This window comes from Dasypus novemcinctus, chromosome 5 (assembly GCF_030445035.2).
Source record: "Dasypus novemcinctus isolate mDasNov1 chromosome 5, mDasNov1.1.hap2, whole genome shotgun sequence".
Taxonomy (NCBI): domain Eukaryota; kingdom Metazoa; phylum Chordata; class Mammalia; order Cingulata; family Dasypodidae; genus Dasypus; species Dasypus novemcinctus.
The window spans coordinates 34,549,459-34,568,793 of NC_080677.1; the positions used below are offsets into that span (position 1 = coordinate 34,549,459).

At 37.1% G+C, this 19,335-nt stretch overlaps 1 protein-coding gene across 4 annotated transcripts in view; it reads right to left on the minus strand.

Moving 5' to 3' along the window:
• PALS2 (protein associated with LIN7 2, MAGUK p55 family member) overlaps nucleotides 1–19,335 on the minus strand; it is a 125,105-nt gene that overhangs the window by 44,810 nt on the left and 60,960 nt on the right. The window lies entirely within an intron of this gene.

Here is a 19,335-nt window from a genome sequence, read left to right on the forward strand (position 1 = left end):
CAGTATAATAAATCTAGGCCTCTATTACTATCCTAAAAGCCATGGAAAACTCATTTTTATAACTAAACCATGATAAAAGTAAATGTGCCAGGGAGCAGATGTGCCTCAAGCGGTTGACTGCCTGCCTCCCACTTGGGAGGTTCTGGGTTCAGTTCCAGTGCCTCCCAAAGAAAAAACAGACAAAAAATGAGCAAAAAAACACAAAGCACAGAAAGTGCACAGTGAGCAAAAACAAGGAACAGATGAGGGAGCCATGGTGCAGGGGGGGCAGTAAATGAACCAGATGATCCTCTTTTAAAACATATTTACCCTACCTGCCCAACAAAGTTTCTTAAAGACTTTCTAGTGGAGCCTCAAAACTTAGATCCTACTGTTTATGGTTTATTAAAATAAATATTAAGTATAATAAAGATACGAATATAATCATTATATGGATTAATACTTTTATTTATTTTAAAAAATTTATTCCCCCCGCCCCGTTCCAGTTGTCTGTTCTCTGTGTCCATTTACTGCGTGTTCATTTTATCCGCTTCTGTTGTTGTCAGTGGCACCGGGAATCTGTGTCTCTTTTTGTTGTGTCATCTTGCTGTGTCAGCTCTTCGTGTGTGCGGCGCCATTCCTGGGCAGGCTGCACTTTGTTTTGTGCTGGGCGGCTCTCCTTACGGGGCGCACTCCTTGCGCGTGGGGCTCCCCTACGCGGGGGACACCCCTGCGTGGCAGGGCAGTCCTTGCATGCATCAGCCCTGCGCATGGGCCAGCTCCACATGGGTCAAGGAGGCCCGGGGTCTGAACCGCCGACCTCCCATGTGGTAGACAGATGCCCTATCCACTGGGCCAGGTCCGCTTCCCTATGGATTAATATTTTTAAAAAGAGTAAAAGTCATTTTAGGAGCCCTACAAGAATTCTAAAGCTATAATTTTCCAAACTTGAAAACCAGAAAAAAAAAAAAAAAGCCAATGAAGAGCAGGAAGCCCTTGAACTGGACCTTCAAAGACTATACAGTTTAATTAGGGGACGACCCTTCATTTCTCTATCTCCTGAGGTTTATTTTAATCTTACATCTTTTCCACAGAAAATGGACCATGAATCACACTGTAAAAGAAGTAGTCCTAATTATCCTTTCATGGAGTAAAGCAGAGTTTTAAATTTAAACCAATAATGAACATTAAGTAGCCCCCCATCTTTAAGTGTTTTTTGCTCTTCTGATACACTGCCATCTGATTTTGAAGACAAGGCATAATTACTGAGATTTAGTTTATAAATGAAACCATATAACAAATATTACACTTATATTTTAAGATTTACTTCTTATAAATTTCAAGTGGTAACAGTATCAGTTAATATTTATCAGATACCTATAATATGTTATTTCTACCACACAGAGTAGATTCTTTGGAATCTACATACACATTTTAATTTTAAAAAGACAATTTTTGCCCTTTTAAATGCATTTTCTAGGGGAAATAAAGTTTTATGTGCAAGAGGGGGCTATGTATTAAGCACCATTTTTAAGAAACAACTCAGAAAGTTTTTAAAATCACATGAAATAGACTGATAAATTATACCTTATTAAACAAAGAAAAAATGTCAGAAGACCAAATGTAATTTAAACAGAGGAAGAAATTCCAATTAGATTTAGATAAGAAAAAAAATCAGGATGACCAGAAAATGCCACAAAGAAAGGGAATGAGTAAATTTTTAATGAAAAAAATATATATTGCAAGCCAGATGATAGGACAATGAGGACACAGAACATAGGATAACAGAGGTTAAAAACTGATACAATCTACAGAATTAAACCCTTATAAGACGCAATGATTGACAATTATTTAAATGTAAATATTGCTGTTAAGAAAATATGCAACTTGGCCCTGCCATATTCTAATATTCTTACAGTAATAAGAAAGCTTTTTTAAAAAAGAAAAAAAAAGCTAACATTCATCGAAGCTTTTTTAAACATAGTGGACTATATTCTAAGTTGCATGTATATGTATTCAGCTAAGGTAGGTATGTTATTACTGCCCTTTTATAGCTGAAGACACTAATCCAAAAAGAGCTCAAGTGATTTGCTTAAATTCACACTACTGGTAAATGGCAGAGGCCTTCAGCTCTTACCTACTAAAGTTTATCTGACTTTATCACTACATGGAGAGCTGCTCTAAAATCATCCTGCTGTTAATTATTCACTCTAATATATTACTCTGACACACTTAAATGTATTAAATTTGCTTTCACTGACTGCTCCTTCAATTGTTGCTTCTTAGCATGGCTCATCCAGTCTAGATGTGGTAAATTAATTCTGGTCCACCAAAACTATCCCCATCATTATTTTATATAGTTAAGAATACCACCTATCTCTTCCCTCAACCTTAACCCTTCTGATCTAAGTGATAGCAAACAGGAAACAGATGACTGGCTTACTATTTTCAGGAACTACTGTTCACATATTTTCTCTAATATCCATTGAGCCCTATGCTACATGATCAGCATACTGTAACAACACTTGTAGGAAAGAATTGCACGAGAAAATCTAGAAACTCTTAGGGAAAAAAATGTTTTTAATGAAATTGTAACTGCAAATATATTAACATGGAAAATCAATTTCTGAAATATATTTGAGTTCATTCAAGAGCAGTTTTAATTTTTACAATAAAGCAAATGTAGGTCCTGATTTATTATATATAGCTCTTTAAGTGTCAAGATATTGTGGAAGCTGGGATCTCTAATTTAAAGTCAAAATTTAGTTTGTAGCTTTTAAGAGGAAACACCAAGTTGAACTTAACTAATCAAACTCAAAAAGACAAAGGGAAGCACTGAAAACTGAACCACAATCATATACTTTTTGAATAAATGGTACTTGTTCTCCTTTAAGAGAAAATATATTAGGATGTGACTGTAATTCAATAAAAATATTATTTCACCTGCCAAAAGTGGTGGAAGAACATGTCATGAAATAGCTTTGTAAAACACTTGGAACTGATACAAATACAGCCTAGCCTTCTTGTACGTCCAATTCTAAGAATTCTATTCACCACTGCATCTTAGAAAAATGAACTACAGAGAAGAAAAAGTTCTTTCAGGACATCTAGGCATTTCACCCAAGTATAGTACAACTGTGTTTATAGTAAAAAAAAAAAAAATTTAAGAAAAGTTGTGTGCTATATCTAAAATCACAGCTGCTACTATCTAATATGTGTAGCAACCTTGCTTTTTCCCTTGAAAGGCAAGGAACAAGGGGAGTGGATGTGGCTCCAGTGGTTGAGCTCACACCTCTCTCATGGGAGGTCCTGTGTTTGGTTCCTGGTGCCTCCTGAAAAAACAAAACAAAAAGAATGACAAACAAAACAAATGAAAAAAAAAAAAACAAAAACACTCAGGAAAGCCAAAGTGGCGTAGTGATTGAGTGCTGGCTTCCCACATACAACCCCCTGGATTCAATCCCCAGTCCCCAGTACCTCAAAACAACAACACCAAAAAGCAAGGAACATATAAATTTTGTTTCTATTGCCTTAGAACAGGGCTATGTGTAATACTTGCTCATTAAATATTTCTTGACAAAGCTAAATAAAAGGGGAATAAGTTCTGCTGTGGTCAAGAGTCATCCCCTTCTTTAATTCTAGAGACCTTAAAATAATAAACATTAAGCCAAGTGCCAAAATGCTCAGAAATAAACATGAATTTGAGCAGAAAGAAATGAGGCAGAGAATGTAGAACTCAATTTCTGTTTTGCTTCTGCATGTATTATATAAAAATGTATGAGCTTAGTTATAAAAAAAAAAGGATGAAATAAATAACAATAAACTAGAACTTAAATCTCTAAAGAGTCAGGAACTTGTCAGAAGTCATCTAGTTGAAAGGAATTCAGATTCCTAGATAAGACAAATTACAATCTCAGGGTATTGCAGACATGTCCTAACTACTACTACTAAGCCATTCTTAGAGGTATCTTTAGGATTATGGAGAACCACACACGTCAGAAAGAAACGAAAATCTGTTATGCCTTTATTCAAAAGAAGAAAGGACATTATTAAAAACTTGGCTTTAATAATTTTCAAAGGAAACATAAAAGAATCTTTTCAAAATCTATGCGTAAGAAAGACCTTTTAAACTCAGATACAAAACCTGGAAGTTAAAAATTGTACCAAAAGAGAGCCTGATAAAATTAACTACATGAACATTTAAAATTTGTCCTTGTCAAAGTCAAAGCACAAATGACAAAACAGAGTTAAAATTAGCCACTCATCACAGATGATGGCTAATTTCCCTATATATAAAGGACTTTTACAAACCAATAAAAAAAAAAATGACCAAAAACTTATTAAGAGAAACTGGCAAAAAATATGAATGAAAAGTTCACAGAAAAGGAAATGGAAATACGTCTTAATCATATGAAAAGATACACAAGCTCATTCATGAGAAGAGAAATGTTAACTAAAACTATAATTAAATGCCTTCTTTCTCCTTATTAGAGCAGCAAAGATAAAACTTCTGATAACATACTGTGATGTGGGAGAACATAGGTACCCTTATACCTTTTTTTTTTTAAAAGATGTATTTTATTTCCCCCCCCCCCCCCGCCCCAGTTGTCTGTTCTCTGTGTCTATTTGCTGCATTTCTTCTTTGTCCGCTTCTGTTGTCAGCGGCACAGGAATCTGTGTTTCTTTTTGTTGCGTCATCTTGCTGTGTCAGCTCTCTGTGTGGGAGATGCCATTCCTGGGCAGGGTGCACTTTCTTTTGCACTGGGCAGCTCTCCTTACGGGGTGCACTCCTTGTGTGTGGGGCTCCCCTACGTGGGGGACACCCCTGAGTGGCACGGCACTCCTTGCATACATCAGCACTGCGCGTGGGCCAGCTCCACACGGGTCAAGGAGGCCTGGGGTTTGAACCACGGACCTCCCACGTGGTAGACGGACGCCCTAACCACTGGGCCAAGTTCGCCGTCCCTTATACCTTTCTTGTAGAACATACATTGCTGAGCAATTTGATCATATCTACCAAAATTACAGCAAGTTTTCAGAGTTTATCCTATACATGTGTTCACACATGTGCAAAATACCAAGATTATATAGTACAATATAGTATGTAAAAGAAAAAAAATCTAAATGTCTCTCAGAAGGCCAACTGAAAAATATATATATGGTTTAGCCATACAATGGAATATTATGCAGCCCCAAAAAAGAATGAAGATGCTAAAATAGAACCAAATGCAAAAAATCAAGGTTTAAAACTGTTGGAGTAATCTACTGTAACAGACTGACATAGTTATGAATTCAAAAAATAGATATTGGGTTATATTTGTAAACTGGTCTGTACCTGGGCATGATTAAATTATGTTTAGGGCTTTGATTGGGTGACATCAGTAGTGTGTTGAGTCCCCATACAGATAAAAGACATAGCAAAGGACAGATTTGGAGATGTTGATGTTGGAGTTTTGATTTGCAGTTTGATACTGGAGTCTTGAGCTGGAGCCCCGGCACAGTCAGCCTACAGAGGAAAGAGAAGCAAGCCCCAGGAAGAGAGGAACTGGAGCCAGAAGAACAACACAGAGGAACAGAGATGGCTCCTTAGACATGGCAGAAACCCTGGGGAGAGAGACAGAGCTATTTACCTGATAGTCTACAGCTGACCTTGTGGAGAAAACAAAGGACATTAGCCTAGAGAGAAGCAAGACCCGGGAAGAGAAGAACCCAGAAAGCCTGAACCCTGGCAGACATTGGCATCCATCTTGCTCCAATATGTGGCAAACAGCTTTGTGAGGGAAGTAACTTATGCTTTATGGCCTGGTATCTGTAAGCTCCTATCCCAAATAAATACCCTTTATAAAAACCCACCAATTTCTGGTATTTTGCATCAGTACCCCTTTGGCTGACTAATATATCTACCTTTTATATACAAAGAAGCAAAATAGGACTTAGTCTATTTGGCACAAAGTGGCATTACTTTGATGACTTCATCATGGTCCAAAGTTCTGTGAGTTTAGAAATCTGTCAACACTTTAAAAATGGTTATGTTTTTGGGCCCTATTTCTACTACCCACCACCTCTTTTGATAGTTGCCCAGTCAGTCTCCTAATGATACCCATTACTTTCTATTTTTTTAAAGTGACATATAACAAACATCAAATGAAAAAGCTTAAGCAGACAATTTGATGAATTTTTATATACATAAACACAGTCACATAACTACTTGCCAAGATGCAGATCACGATATGGAATATAGCCATCACCTCAGGAGATTCTTTTGGAACCCTTCTGAGTCACTGTCTACCTGCTCTCCTCCCCATGTAACCACTACTCTAAGACTGTAGATCATCTTTAGCCTGTTTTAAACTTCACAAAAATGAAATCAGGGTAGTCTTTTTTGTCTGGCTTCTTCACTTATCATTATGCCTGAGAGATTCATCCATGTTGTTACATATCCCAATGGCTTGTTCTTTTTTACTGCTATGTAGCGTTCCACTTTATGTATATATTTTTACTTGTTTATCTACTCTTCTACTGATGGATATTTGGATTGTTTCCAATTTTCTGTAATTATGACGTTTCTATGAATAATTTTTACATTTTACACTCATATCTCTTGGGTATATACCAAGGAATATAACTGGAAGGTCACAAGGTATGTGTATTTTAGCGTCAGCAGATTTAGCAAACAATATCCAAAGTCATTTACATTCTATTCAGCAAAGTATAAGATTTCCGGTTTTTCTGCATTTTAACCAATAGTTGCTATCAGCAGTCTTTTACCTTTGAGCTTTTCTTGTGGATAGTAAGTAGTGATATCTCACTACAGTTTTTTTTCCGACTAATGCTTATGTGTTTTTTAATATATTTTTTATTTTTAAAAGATACATAAATCACACAAAATGTTACATTAAAAAATATAGTAGTTTCCCATATGCCCCATTCCCCACATCCCCCCACTTTTCCCACAACAACAACTTCTTTTATTAGAGTGGTACATTCACTGCAATCGATGAATACATTTTGGAGCACTCTGCCACACAGGATGGATTATAATTTACATTGTAGTTTATACTCTCTCCCAGTCCACTAAGTGGCTGGATATATAATGTCCTGCATCTGTCCCTGCCATATCATTCAGGACATCTCCAAGTTCCAAAAATGCCCCCATATCACACCTCCTTTTCCCTCTCCCTGCCTTCAGCAACTCCAGTGTCCACTGTCTTCATACCAATGATATACTTTCTTCTATTGCTAGAGTCACAATAATTCTATAGCAGAATGCTATTAAGTCCACTCTAATCCATATTTTATTTCTCCATTCTGACGATGCTGGAGTGGTGATGCCCACTCTACCTCTCAATTAAGAGGGGACTTCGATCCCCATGGCTGGTGAATGGGACTCTTGTGCCCACAGCTGTAGACTCTCTCCGTTCCCTGGTGCGGTGGTTGTCCATCCTCACCTCCCTGTCAGCTGACCTGGGTAAGTTCAATGAACTGGAGAGTAGGTGCAGTAACACCGCTGAGGCTAAGAACCCAGTCAGCACATGGACAGCTCAGAGATTCAAGTCTCCTAGGCATACACCAAAAACAGCACCAACCACAGGTTTGATAAAAGGGATAGAAGAGTCATGTGTAGAGAAGTCACATTTGAGTTCAACTCCATCACACTGAGGAGCACAAATTCCAAAGTAGGGCCCACTGGCAAGGCACTGAAGTCCAGAGCCATCTGCCATGACTGTAAGACCTGAATGTCTCCGTAGCCCTCAGGAGCCACTACCTGGGGTTATATCTACTTTGACTGTGTCTGAGATCCTGCTGAGACATGCAGAAGCACGACCCCTCCAATGACCTTCCGACTCATTTTGAAGTCTCTCAGCCATATAAACTCGTATGTCTTTACCATTTCCCCCTTTTATTCAAGGGCTTTTTCTAGTTGCATCACCAGCTGGTACATGATAATAATCCTTGGTGCCAGGGAGGCTCATCCCCAGGAGTCACGTCCCATGCTGGGGGGAAGGTAATGCATTTATATGCTGAGTTTGGCTTAGAGAGTGGCCACATTTGAGCAACATGGAACCTATCAGGAAGTAACTCTTAGGAACCCTACAACACTAGGACAAGTTGAAATTTCAGGCACAATAGGCTCATAAGCATAGTCATCAGTATCAAGGGCCGATCATTGGACCATCCTTCTTCACTGGTCCTTGCCCTTACATTTGGGGGATTGTTGCTGTTCCATTGGGGAATACGGCAGAGGTCCCCATGATGGGAACTCAGCACTCCCTCAGTTGTTGTATGAATCTCTATCCACTATGTCAATAACCAATGAACATCCGAACATATCTATATACCCTATATGCCTGCCTCTGGAAGACAGGCTTACAGGAAATAGGAGGGGGAAAAGAAGGTTGTAAGCCAACACCTACACAGGTGAAATCTATGATAAGGTGGTCAGTAGTTGTGCAGTGAAGGGATGTGACAGGAGGATAGGGCTAATATTGGGTTGGGCTGTGCAGGCTTGATGGGGCTAGGGTTGGGAGGATGGGTCAGATGGTCCATGGTCTAGGGGGGAGGGCCGGGAGGAGCAGGTGAACACAGGTGATTGGCAGGTATGTGGCTGAAATTGTAATGTTGAGAAAACTCTTCATACAATATAATAAGGAAGGGTTACTGGTTTAGGGTGTTGGATGGGGGCATTTGGCACAGGGTACACCTAGGGCAGGCTTCTCGAGAGTGTCAGTGCTCATCTTGTCATAGTGTGTTATAGCAGTGGGTGGAGACACATACAATAAGTGGGAAGGTGTTTTACCCCCATCCTGGGGAGGCCCAATGTTCTCAAACAGAGGGGAGGGTGTCTCATGAGAGTATGGGTGGTTCCTAATGAGGGAGGACAGATAGTGTGTCAAGCCTTCAGCAGTGTTACAAGTATCTATGAATCTTGTCCTTCAAGCAGTGAAGTTTGGTTGTCACTGTGGGGCCCGGAGGGGAGAGGTAGAGAGGAATAGATCAAAGAGGGGGAAATTGGGGAGCAATGGAAGTGTTCTGCATGATTGTGCAATGATGGATAAAGGCCATGTTAAATTTCACCAAAAATTTCTAGAAGTGTACAGTCTAAAATGTAAACCATAATGTAAACTACTGACCATGGTTAGTAGTTATTTTTCAATATTTGTAGAGCAGTTGTAGCAAATATAGCATCTACATGTAAAAAGATGATTGTTGGGAGGGGAGAAAACGGGGGGGATGATGGGTATATATATCCCCTATATTCTGTATATGACTGTACAGTGACCCAAAACTTTGAAGACATAATGAAGAAAAAAAAGAGGTAAGACACTGAGGAAGAAATGGAAGAGACTGCCTTGCTCCTGTACATACACAACAATTCCTATTATAGTGAAAAAAGTTTTTTAAATAATATTTTTCATTTTTTAATACCCCAATTCTTTTTTTAGTTTTTCTAAATTATTAAGTATTTTATTTCTAATGTTTAAACCTATCATTACTATTTCATTTTTCTAGTAATTGAATTTGGCAATATATTAAGCTTCATTTTTGAAGAAGTTTTGGATTACAGAGGGGTTCAACTATGGCAGAGGAGAAGCACTGGTGCTGGGTGGCACTACAGTTTTAATTAACACCATTCAATGATGTTGAGATTCTAACTGGTGATGATTAATTTTTTAAATGTATTTATTTTTAAAAGATACTAAGATTACATAAAATGTTACATAAAAAAAATAAAGTGATTCCCATATGCCCCACTCTCCATACCTCCCACTTTTCCCCACATTAACAACATCTTTCTTAAGTGTGGTACATTCATTGCAATTGATGAACACACTTTGGGGCACTAAGCATGGATTATAGTTTACATTGTGGTTTATACTCTCTCCCACTCAATTCTGTAGGTTATGGCAGGATACATAATGGCCTGTATCTATTATTCCAATGTCATTCAGGACAATTCCAAGTCCTGAAAATTACCCATATTACACCTGTTTTTCCCTTCCCCTGACTTCAGCACCTCCAGTGGCCACTGTCTCCACATCAATGATATAATTTCTTCCATTTCTAGAGATGATTATTTTTTAATGTTTTCCATTTGAACATCTACTTTGGTGAACGTCTGTACAACTATTTTGTTTTTTTTTTTAAATATTTATTTATTTCTCTCTCCTTCCCCACCATTGCCTGCTCTGTGTCCATTAGCTGTGTGTTCTGTGTCTGTCTGCACTCTTGTCATGCAGCAAAGGGAAAACTGTTGCTTTTCTGTTGCTGTTGTTGCATCATCTTACTGCGTCAGCTCTCCGTGTGTGTGGTGCCACTCCGGGGTGGGCTGCACTTTCTTTGCGTGGGGCAGTTCTCCTTGCAGAGCGTACTCCTTGCACATGGAGCATCCCTATGCGGGGGACACCCCTGCGTGATACAGCACTCCTTGTATGTGGCAGCACTGCACGTAGGCCAGTTCACCATAGGGGTCAGGAGACCCCAGGTACTGAACTCTGGACCTCCTATATGGTAGGTGGATGCTCTATCAGTTTAGCCACAACTGCTTCCCTGTACAACTATTTTGTGCATTAAGAAAATTTAAGTTGTGTCTTATTGAGTTTTAAGAACCTTTGATTTTTTTGGTTATAGGTCTTTTTTTTTTTTGAGAGCCTCGGGCCAGGGATTGAATCCTGGACCTTGTATGTGGGAAGCCACTGAGCCACACTGGCTCCCATGAGTTGGTTTTATCATCTGTTTGCTTCTTGTTTTTTTTTTTTTAAGAGGCATCAGAAATTGAACCTAGGACCTCCATGTGGGAAGCAGGTGTTCAACTGCTTGAGCCACATCCTTTTAAAGATAAATATTTTGCAAATATTTTCTACCAGTCTCTATATTGTCTTTTCATTTTCTTAATGGTGTCTTTTAGAAAGCAAATGTTTTGGGAAGCAGATGTAGCTCGAGTGGTTGAGCACCTGCCTTTCACATGGAGGTCCTGGGTTTGATCGCTGGTTCCTCCTGAAAAACAAAACAAAAACAAACAACAAGCAAAACAAATGAAAAACCCAATTCAGGGAAGCCCATCTGGCTCAGTGGTTGAACACTGGCTTCCCATATACTAGGTCCTGGGTTTAATTCCCAGCCCCCAGTAACTGAAAAAAAATAAAAATAAAAAAATAAACACACAAATATTTCTAACTTTTATAAAATCTAATTTATCAAATTCTTATTTTATACTTCATGTATTTTAGTCTAAGAAGTGTTTAAACCTAATTCACAAAGGTCAAAGATTTTTTTCCTTATGTAATCTAGTAAAAGTTTTAAAGTCCTAGCTCATATTTTTAGGTCTCTGAACTATTATGAGCTAAATTATGATGTGAAGAAAGCACTGTGGGTTTTTTTGTTTTGTTTAGTTTTTGCATACAGATATCCAACTGTTCCAGCAACATTTAATGAAATGGACTATCATTTCTCCATTGAATGATCTTGGAACTATTGAGACAAATCAGTTGACCAAAAGTATGGGTCTCTTCTGGACTCTATTTTGTGCCATTGATCTATATGCAATACTACATTACCTTCAATAATGTAGGGTTATTGTAATCCTTGAAATCTAGTTGTGGAGGACCTCAAATTTTGCTCTTTTTCAAAATTGTTTTGGCTAATCTAGGTTCTTTATAAATTTTAGAATCATCTAATCAATTTCTGTGAAAAAGCCTCCTGGAATTTTAACTGGTATTACACTGAATCTGTAAGATCAGTTTGGAGAGAAAAGACACCTTAAGAATACTGAATTTTCCAATCCCTTCATTTATGTATTTATGTATGGATGTAATATGTGGATGTACATTTTTATTTCAGCAATTTTTAAAAAATTAAAGTGTAGAGGTCTTACATGTTTTATTAAATTTATCACCAATATTTGTTATTGTTATTGTAAATAGTTCTTTAAATTACAATTTCCAATTGTTCATTGCTAGTATATAAAAATACAATTGATTTTATATATAATGATCTTATGTCCTGTGACCTTACTAAACTCGTTTATTAGTTGTAGAAAAAAAATTTTTTTTTAAGAATCAGGAATTTCAACAAAGACAAAAATGACATCACTGAACAAAGACAGTTTATTCTTTCATTTTTAATCTTTATGCCATTTATTCATTGATTGCCTTCTTGCACTGGCTGACCCTCCAGATACAAAGTTAAAGAGAAGTGATGAAAGTAGACATCCTCATCTTGTTTCTGATCTTAGGAGGAAAACATTCACTGTTCACCATTAATTATGGTGCTAAGTGTGTGTGGGGGGGTTAGAGATTGAAGAAATTAAAGATTATAGGTTGAAGAAATTTCCTTCTATCCCTAGTTAGCTGAGTTTTTAACAGGAATGGATGTTTGATTTTGTCAAATGCTTTTTGTGCAACTATTAAAATTATTATATGGTTTTTATTATTTTGTTACACTGGTGATACATATGGATTGATTCAAATCTATGTTCATCAGGGACACTACTTTTTAGCTTTCTTTTGCTAAAATGTCTTTAGCTTGTTTTGATACAAAGATAATGCATCTCACAAAACAAGAAGGGATGTATTCCCCCATCTTCCTTTAATCTGGAAAAACATGTGAAAAATTGGCATTATTTCTTCCTTAAATGCTTAACAGAATTCACCTGCGAAGACATCTGGGCCTGAAGCTTCCTTTGTGGAAAGGTTTTTGATTCAATTTTTAAAATCAGAGGTAGGGTTATTCAGGTTACCTATTTATTCTTGCATGAGCTTTGGTAGTTTGCATCTTTCAAGGAATAAGTCTATTTTATCTAAGTTGTATTTACTGCCAAAAAGTTGTGCATTATTATTCCTATTATCCTTGGAATGTCTTTTGGATTTGTAATGATGTCCTCTTGTTCCTTCCTAACACTGGTAATCTGCATCTTCTCTCTCTCTCTCTCTTTGATCAGACTAGCTAGAAGTTTATCAATGTCGTTGATTTTTTCAATTATATTGATATTCTAGATTTGTGTTTTTTCTGTCTACTCTTTATTATTTCTCTTTCTGCTAATTTGGGGTTGATTTGTTGTTCCTTTTCTAGTTATTTAAGGAAGACATGAAAATAATTGATTTGAGATCTTTTTTCTAGTATGAGCATTTCAAGATTTCAAGTCATAAATTTCCCTTTAAGCACAGTGCTGCTGTACCCCACAAGTTTTCACATGCTGTATTTTCATTTTCATTCGGTCCAAGATATTTAGTTTGTGATTTTTTTCTTTGACTCATGGGTTTATTTAGAGGTGTGTTAATTTCCAAATATTTGAGGATTTCCCAGATACCCCTGCTACTGATTTTTAATTTCATTGTGTTATGGTCTGAGAACATACTTACATTCAATCCTTTAACATTTATTAATACTAGTTTTATGGACTAGAATATAGTTTGTTTTGGTGAATATTTCATATATACTTGAAAAGGATATATATATTGTACTATTCTTGAGTGGAATGTTCTTTAACTATGAGGTCAAGGTGGCAGATAGTGTTATCTACTTTGTCTGACATCAATATAGCTATCTCAACTTTTTTTCTTTTAATTAGTGTTTGCACAGAATCTCCCTTTCCATCCTCTTAATTTAAAGCCATCTCTGTCCTTCAAGTAGAAAGCATATTTCAGGTTGAACTTTTAATCCAATCTGGCAGTTTCTGTATTTTAGTTGGAACATTTAGGCCTTTCACATTTAATGAAATTATCTAAATGGTTGGGTTTAAAACTATTGTCCTATCCTTTCTTTTTTTACTTTCCTCTTTTCCTACCATATTTTGAGTATTTTTTTCATTATTCTATTTTATCTCCACTACTGGCTTACTGACTATATACCTCCTTATTTTATTGTTTCAATGGTGGCTTTCAGGTTTACAATAAACATCTTTAAGTTATAGCCTCCTTCATATATTACGATACCACTTATATATGGTATAAAAACCTTACAACAGTATACTTTAATTTCCCCCTCCCCTCCTATGTGCTATTATTATACATTTTACTTCTAATGTTATAATTCCTATAATGCGTTATTGTTACTTTTGTTTTAAACATCAATTATCTTTTAAGAGTGAAAAATGAGAAAGGATGCCTTTTAATTTCTTCAAATATATTTACACTTTTTCATGTTTTTCATTACTCTGTGTAGATTCAAATTTCCACCTAGCATCATTTTCTTTCCACCTGCAAAGGTTTCTTTATTATTTTTTTTTGCAGACAGGCCCACTGATAATAAATTCTCTCAGCTTTTATTTGTATGAAAAAGTATTTTACCTTCATTTTTGAAAGATATTTTCACTAGCTATCTAACTTTAGAAAACAAATATTTCTTTGAGCACTTTTAAAGATGCTATTCTATTATCTTCTCATTTGTATAGTTTGTGTTGACAATACTCCTGTCATTTATATCTTTGCTCCTTTGCCCCATAATGTGTCCCCTCCTGCCCCTTGGCTGCTTTGTAAAAATTTTGTCTTATCAGCTGCCACAGTAAATATTGCCTCAAATAGGGGAGCTCCTGAGGGCTCTGGAGATATTCTGACACTATAGGCAAGGCTGACAGTTCAGGAGTTTGGCACCCTGCCTGCGGGCCCTACTTTGGAATTTATTCTCACCAGTGTGACAGAGTTGGACTCAGTTGTGGTTTCCCTACACATGGCCCTTCTGCCCCTACTATTCAAACCTATAGTTAGTACTAAAGTTGATATATATATGTCCAAGAAAGTTAAATCTCTGGGCTTTCCGTGTGCCAGGTGGGCCCTGAATCTCAACAGAGTTGTAACACCTACTCTCCAGTTCACTGGACTCACCCAGGACAACTAACAAATAACAATCGACAATGACCATCCCAAGGAACAGAGATTCTACAACTGCTAGCAAGATAGTCCCATCCATCGGCCCCATGGGATCTAAGCCCCCTTCAATCAGAGTTGGAGTGGACATCACCATCCCAGAATCCTCAGGATTGGGGAATGAACAATGGACTAGAGTTGACTCACTGTAATTCTACTACTGACTTGTTATTTTAATAATGGAAGAATTTTTATCACTGATACGGCAGTGGACACTGTATGTTCTGAGGGGAGGGAGAGGGGAAAAATAGGTGTAATATGGGGGCATTTTTGGGACATTGGAATTGTCCTGAATGACGTTGCAAAGACAGGTACAGGCCATTATGTATCTTGTTACAACTTATAAAATAGTGCTGGAGAGATAGTTTAAACTAAAATCCACATTTATTGGCAATGTTTCAATATGTGTTCATCAATTGTAACAAATGTACCACAATAATGAGGGAAGTTGTTAATGTGGCAAAGTGTGAGGGGGGAAGGTTGGGGGTATATGGGAATCCCCTATATTTTTTATGTAACATTTATGTAATCTAAAGTTTCTTTAAAATAAATAAAAATTTTAAAAAGTAGAAACTTAAAAAAATAAAATTTTGTCTTATCAGGTTTTCAGCTGCTTGATTATGATCTGCCCTAGTGGAGTATAGCATATATGACTTTGCATTTTCTTCCCCAACCTTTCCCACCCACTCTTTTCTCCCTCCCCAAATTGCAACAGCATTCCTAAGTGGTTAAAAATGAAAACCTAAAGAGAAAATACCAAATTAAAAGAAAAAAAGAAAAAGGAACATCCTTGGGAACAGGTTGTGAACAGGTGACTGATCAGTAAATCTTGCAATAGTGCATTCTTTACAAGTCCTGCTGCCCCTCACATGCTTTCCCCATCTGCTTGTGTACATGCATTATAAAAGACTCCTCCCATTTTGCAGTAAGCGTGGACAATCAAGCTTGGTAAAATGCTGTCTCCCTTCCCACCGAGGGTGAGGACCCCATGTAAGCCCCCTAAATAAATGCTCATTACTCACCAAGCTGGACTTGTCTGAGTCTTTCTTTGGTCTGATGTAGCCACCTCAGTTCAGCAGGAAACTGTGACTTTACACAACTTTTGGTCATACTCAGGACATAGAATTTTCTTTGTTTCTTTTAGTTTGGACTTGATAAACTTTCGAATGTGTTGCTTTTTGTTGTTGTTCATCAAATTTAGAATAATTTTGGCAAATATTTCTCCAACTCTATTTCACACATCTACCTCATTTTGGAATCCAATTTCACATATAGTAGACCATTCTATATTTTCCCACCAGGTAACTGACTGTGATGATAAATTGTAAAAATCTTCTTTTCCTTGGTGCTTCACTTTGGATAGTCTATATTGCTATGTCTGTCAAGTCCCCCAGCCCTTTTTTCTGCAGTGTTAATTCCACCAAGGGTACTTTTCATTTGAGATAGTGTATTTTTTATTTCTAGAAATTGCCTTTGGATCTTTATTATACTCTTTCATTTCTTTCCAGTTCATTTTCCTCTATCCTCGTGAACATACATATGAAATTTATTCATAATAGCTGTTTTAATATCCTTGTTTCTTAATTCCAACAGTCATAATTCCTGGGCCTGATTATATTGGTTTTTCCAGTGGTTACTGGTTACATTTTCCTGCTTCTTTGCATGTCTGATAGTATTTTATTGGATGTTGGATTGTGAATGTTGAGTGCTTGAAGTTCTTGTACTCTTTTTAAATAGTTCTTTACACATTTAAGTTACTGGAGGATAAATTTGATTTGCTCAAGTTTACTTTTTTAAAAATACATTTTTATTAGAGGACTTGTGAACTTACCAATCACGCACATTTGTAGAATTCACATATAATACCCCTTCAACCAACACACCACATATGGTGGAACATTTGTTACAAATTATGAGATAATATCATCAGACTATTACCACCAACAATGGTCTATAGCATATATTTGGTATACTTTTTCCATATCCATCCCCATTATCAACACAGTAAATATTTGGCACTGATACAAGAATATTACAGTATTGCTATTAACCACAGTCCACAGGTCAACCAATTGCATTTTCCCCATGCTTCTCCACATTCCCACCACCCTGCGATAGTGATATACACTTGCTCTAGCTCACAGAGGGACACTCTTGCATCTGCACCATCACCAAGGTTTACTTTTTCTTAAATCATTTCAAATTTTAAAAGAACAATCATGCATACAGGATTCCCATGCTTTTTAACTTCATTAGGATGGGTCCAGAGCAGCCTTTATTCTTGGACTAATTTATCTAAGGTGAAACTTTTTCTAAGAATTCCACCCCATGGCCTGTGTATTATGAGGATTATCCAGCTCTTTACAAACTCTGGAAATTGTCTGGCCTACTACTTTCCAGAAGATCTTTCCTTGGCCTCCATAGAGGCTTATCCCACATATGAGGAGATCAGAACTCAGCCAACAACTTGAGGGGATCCTTCTGCAGACCTCTAGAGCTCTTTCTCTGTGCAGCTTACTCCCGTCTGGTATTTTGCCCTACAAATTCCATTCATCCTGATTTCTCTGAAATCCAAGCTCTATCTCCTCAAATTAGTAAGACTGCTGGGTTCTGTTCGGGTCCCCTTTCCTGCTCTTGAGACTAGACAGTGCCCTACACAATTTCATGGTGCTCACCTCATTTGATTTCCTTATGTCAGGGATTAGAGTTTGTGTTGTACAATGACTGAAGGTAGATTTTCCCCTATATTTTGCTCACTTTTCCAGTGTTTCTGGAGGGAGGATAATTCTAGACTATTTTCTTTTCTCCCGTATGGCTTGAAGTGAAAGTTATTCCTCTTTGTATTTTTACTTTGGGTGAAAAGTAAAAATATCTATTGTAGAGATTTCAATTTGCATCACTGGCTTTTTACAGTCTACATTACACTACTGCTTCTACCATTTCTTACGGTACAGTTTTGTAATATACCAAGTTGGATACTATTGGGTGCTTCTGTTTTATCATCAAAACAGTTCAGTAGCATCTAGCCTGCTCAGAAGTCATCCAACCATGTTACCTGCTGTTTTAGTTTGCTAAATGCTGCCAAAAGCAATATACCAGAAATGGGTTGGTTTTTTTTTTTTTTTTTTAAAAGAGTGATTGATTTTTATTTTTCTTCCCTTCTCCCTATCAGGGGGGTCTGTTGGCTTGCAAGCTTACAGTTCTGAGGCTGAGAAAAGTGTCCAAATCAAAGCAATCGCAGGCAATGCTCTCTCCCCAAGGACCCTTCTCTGAAGACTGGGGCAGCAGCACTCTTCCAGGTTTTATTGCTTTCAGAGCCTGGCTTTGGGGCTTTCTTGATCAGTTTCTGTGGATTTCTCTCTTCTTCTGCAGTTTTCTCTCTGCTTCTGTGTTCCACTGAGATGAGCTCCTAGCTTTCTGGGCTTTCTCTCACAGCTTCTGGGGGTTTCTCTCTGTCTCTCCATATTCATCCTATTCATAAAGGACTCCAATAAGAGGTTGAAGACTTATCCTGGCTCACACCATACCGAAGTGAGCTAATTAAAATGTCCTCAACTGAAGTGACCTAATGAAAAGCTCCCACCTAAAATAGGTTCATATCCACAGGAATGCATTAGCTCTAAGGATATGATTTTCTGGGGTCTATCCAACACCAAACCATCACACCTGCTAAGAAACACGAATAAGATGATGTTCTGAAAGGCCAACATTATTTAGTGACTCCTTCTTTTTGGGCTCATCACCACATGTTTTCATTTATACATATTTTATAAATGCCACAAAATTTATTATTTCATTTTAAAAAGTCAGTGTTTATATTTACACATTGTATACCCTTTCTTTTATCATTTTCATTTTTTTCCGCCAGAAGAATTAACTTTTGCATGTCTAGTAGCATAAATAGACAAATTTTCTCAGATTTCACCTGTAAAAAAAAAAAAGTTTTGCTTCCCCATTACTGAAGATTGTTTTTGCTCGATACAGAATTCTAGTTGGCAGTAGTTTCTTTCAGCACTTTAAAGATTTCAATCTATACTGTTAAGGCATTCAAAGTTTCCATTTCATTGTCAGCTATCAGTCCTATTGCTTCCCCATTCTTTTGACCTCTATGAGAATCAGTTTGGATGTTTTCTATTGACCTATCTTCAAAAATTCACTAATCCTGTGTCCTGTTGTGTCTGCCATCTAGTAAAACCCACCAAATAAGCTCCTCATTTCAAACATTATATTTTCCAGTCCTAAAATATCCTATGGATTCTTTGTTCTGATTCCAATTTGCTAGAAACATTTTATAAGCCTCCATTAATTTTTCCATCTTTTCTTTTAAAAAATATATTAATAAATTATTTTAAAGTCCTCATTTACTAACTCTAATGAAAAGGACTCACTGGGACTGCTTCTATTGTTTATTTTCCTCAAGATTACTGGTCACATGTTCCTGCCTCTCCACAGGTCTATCAATGTAGGCATGCCTCCTTGTCTCATGAGCAATTTA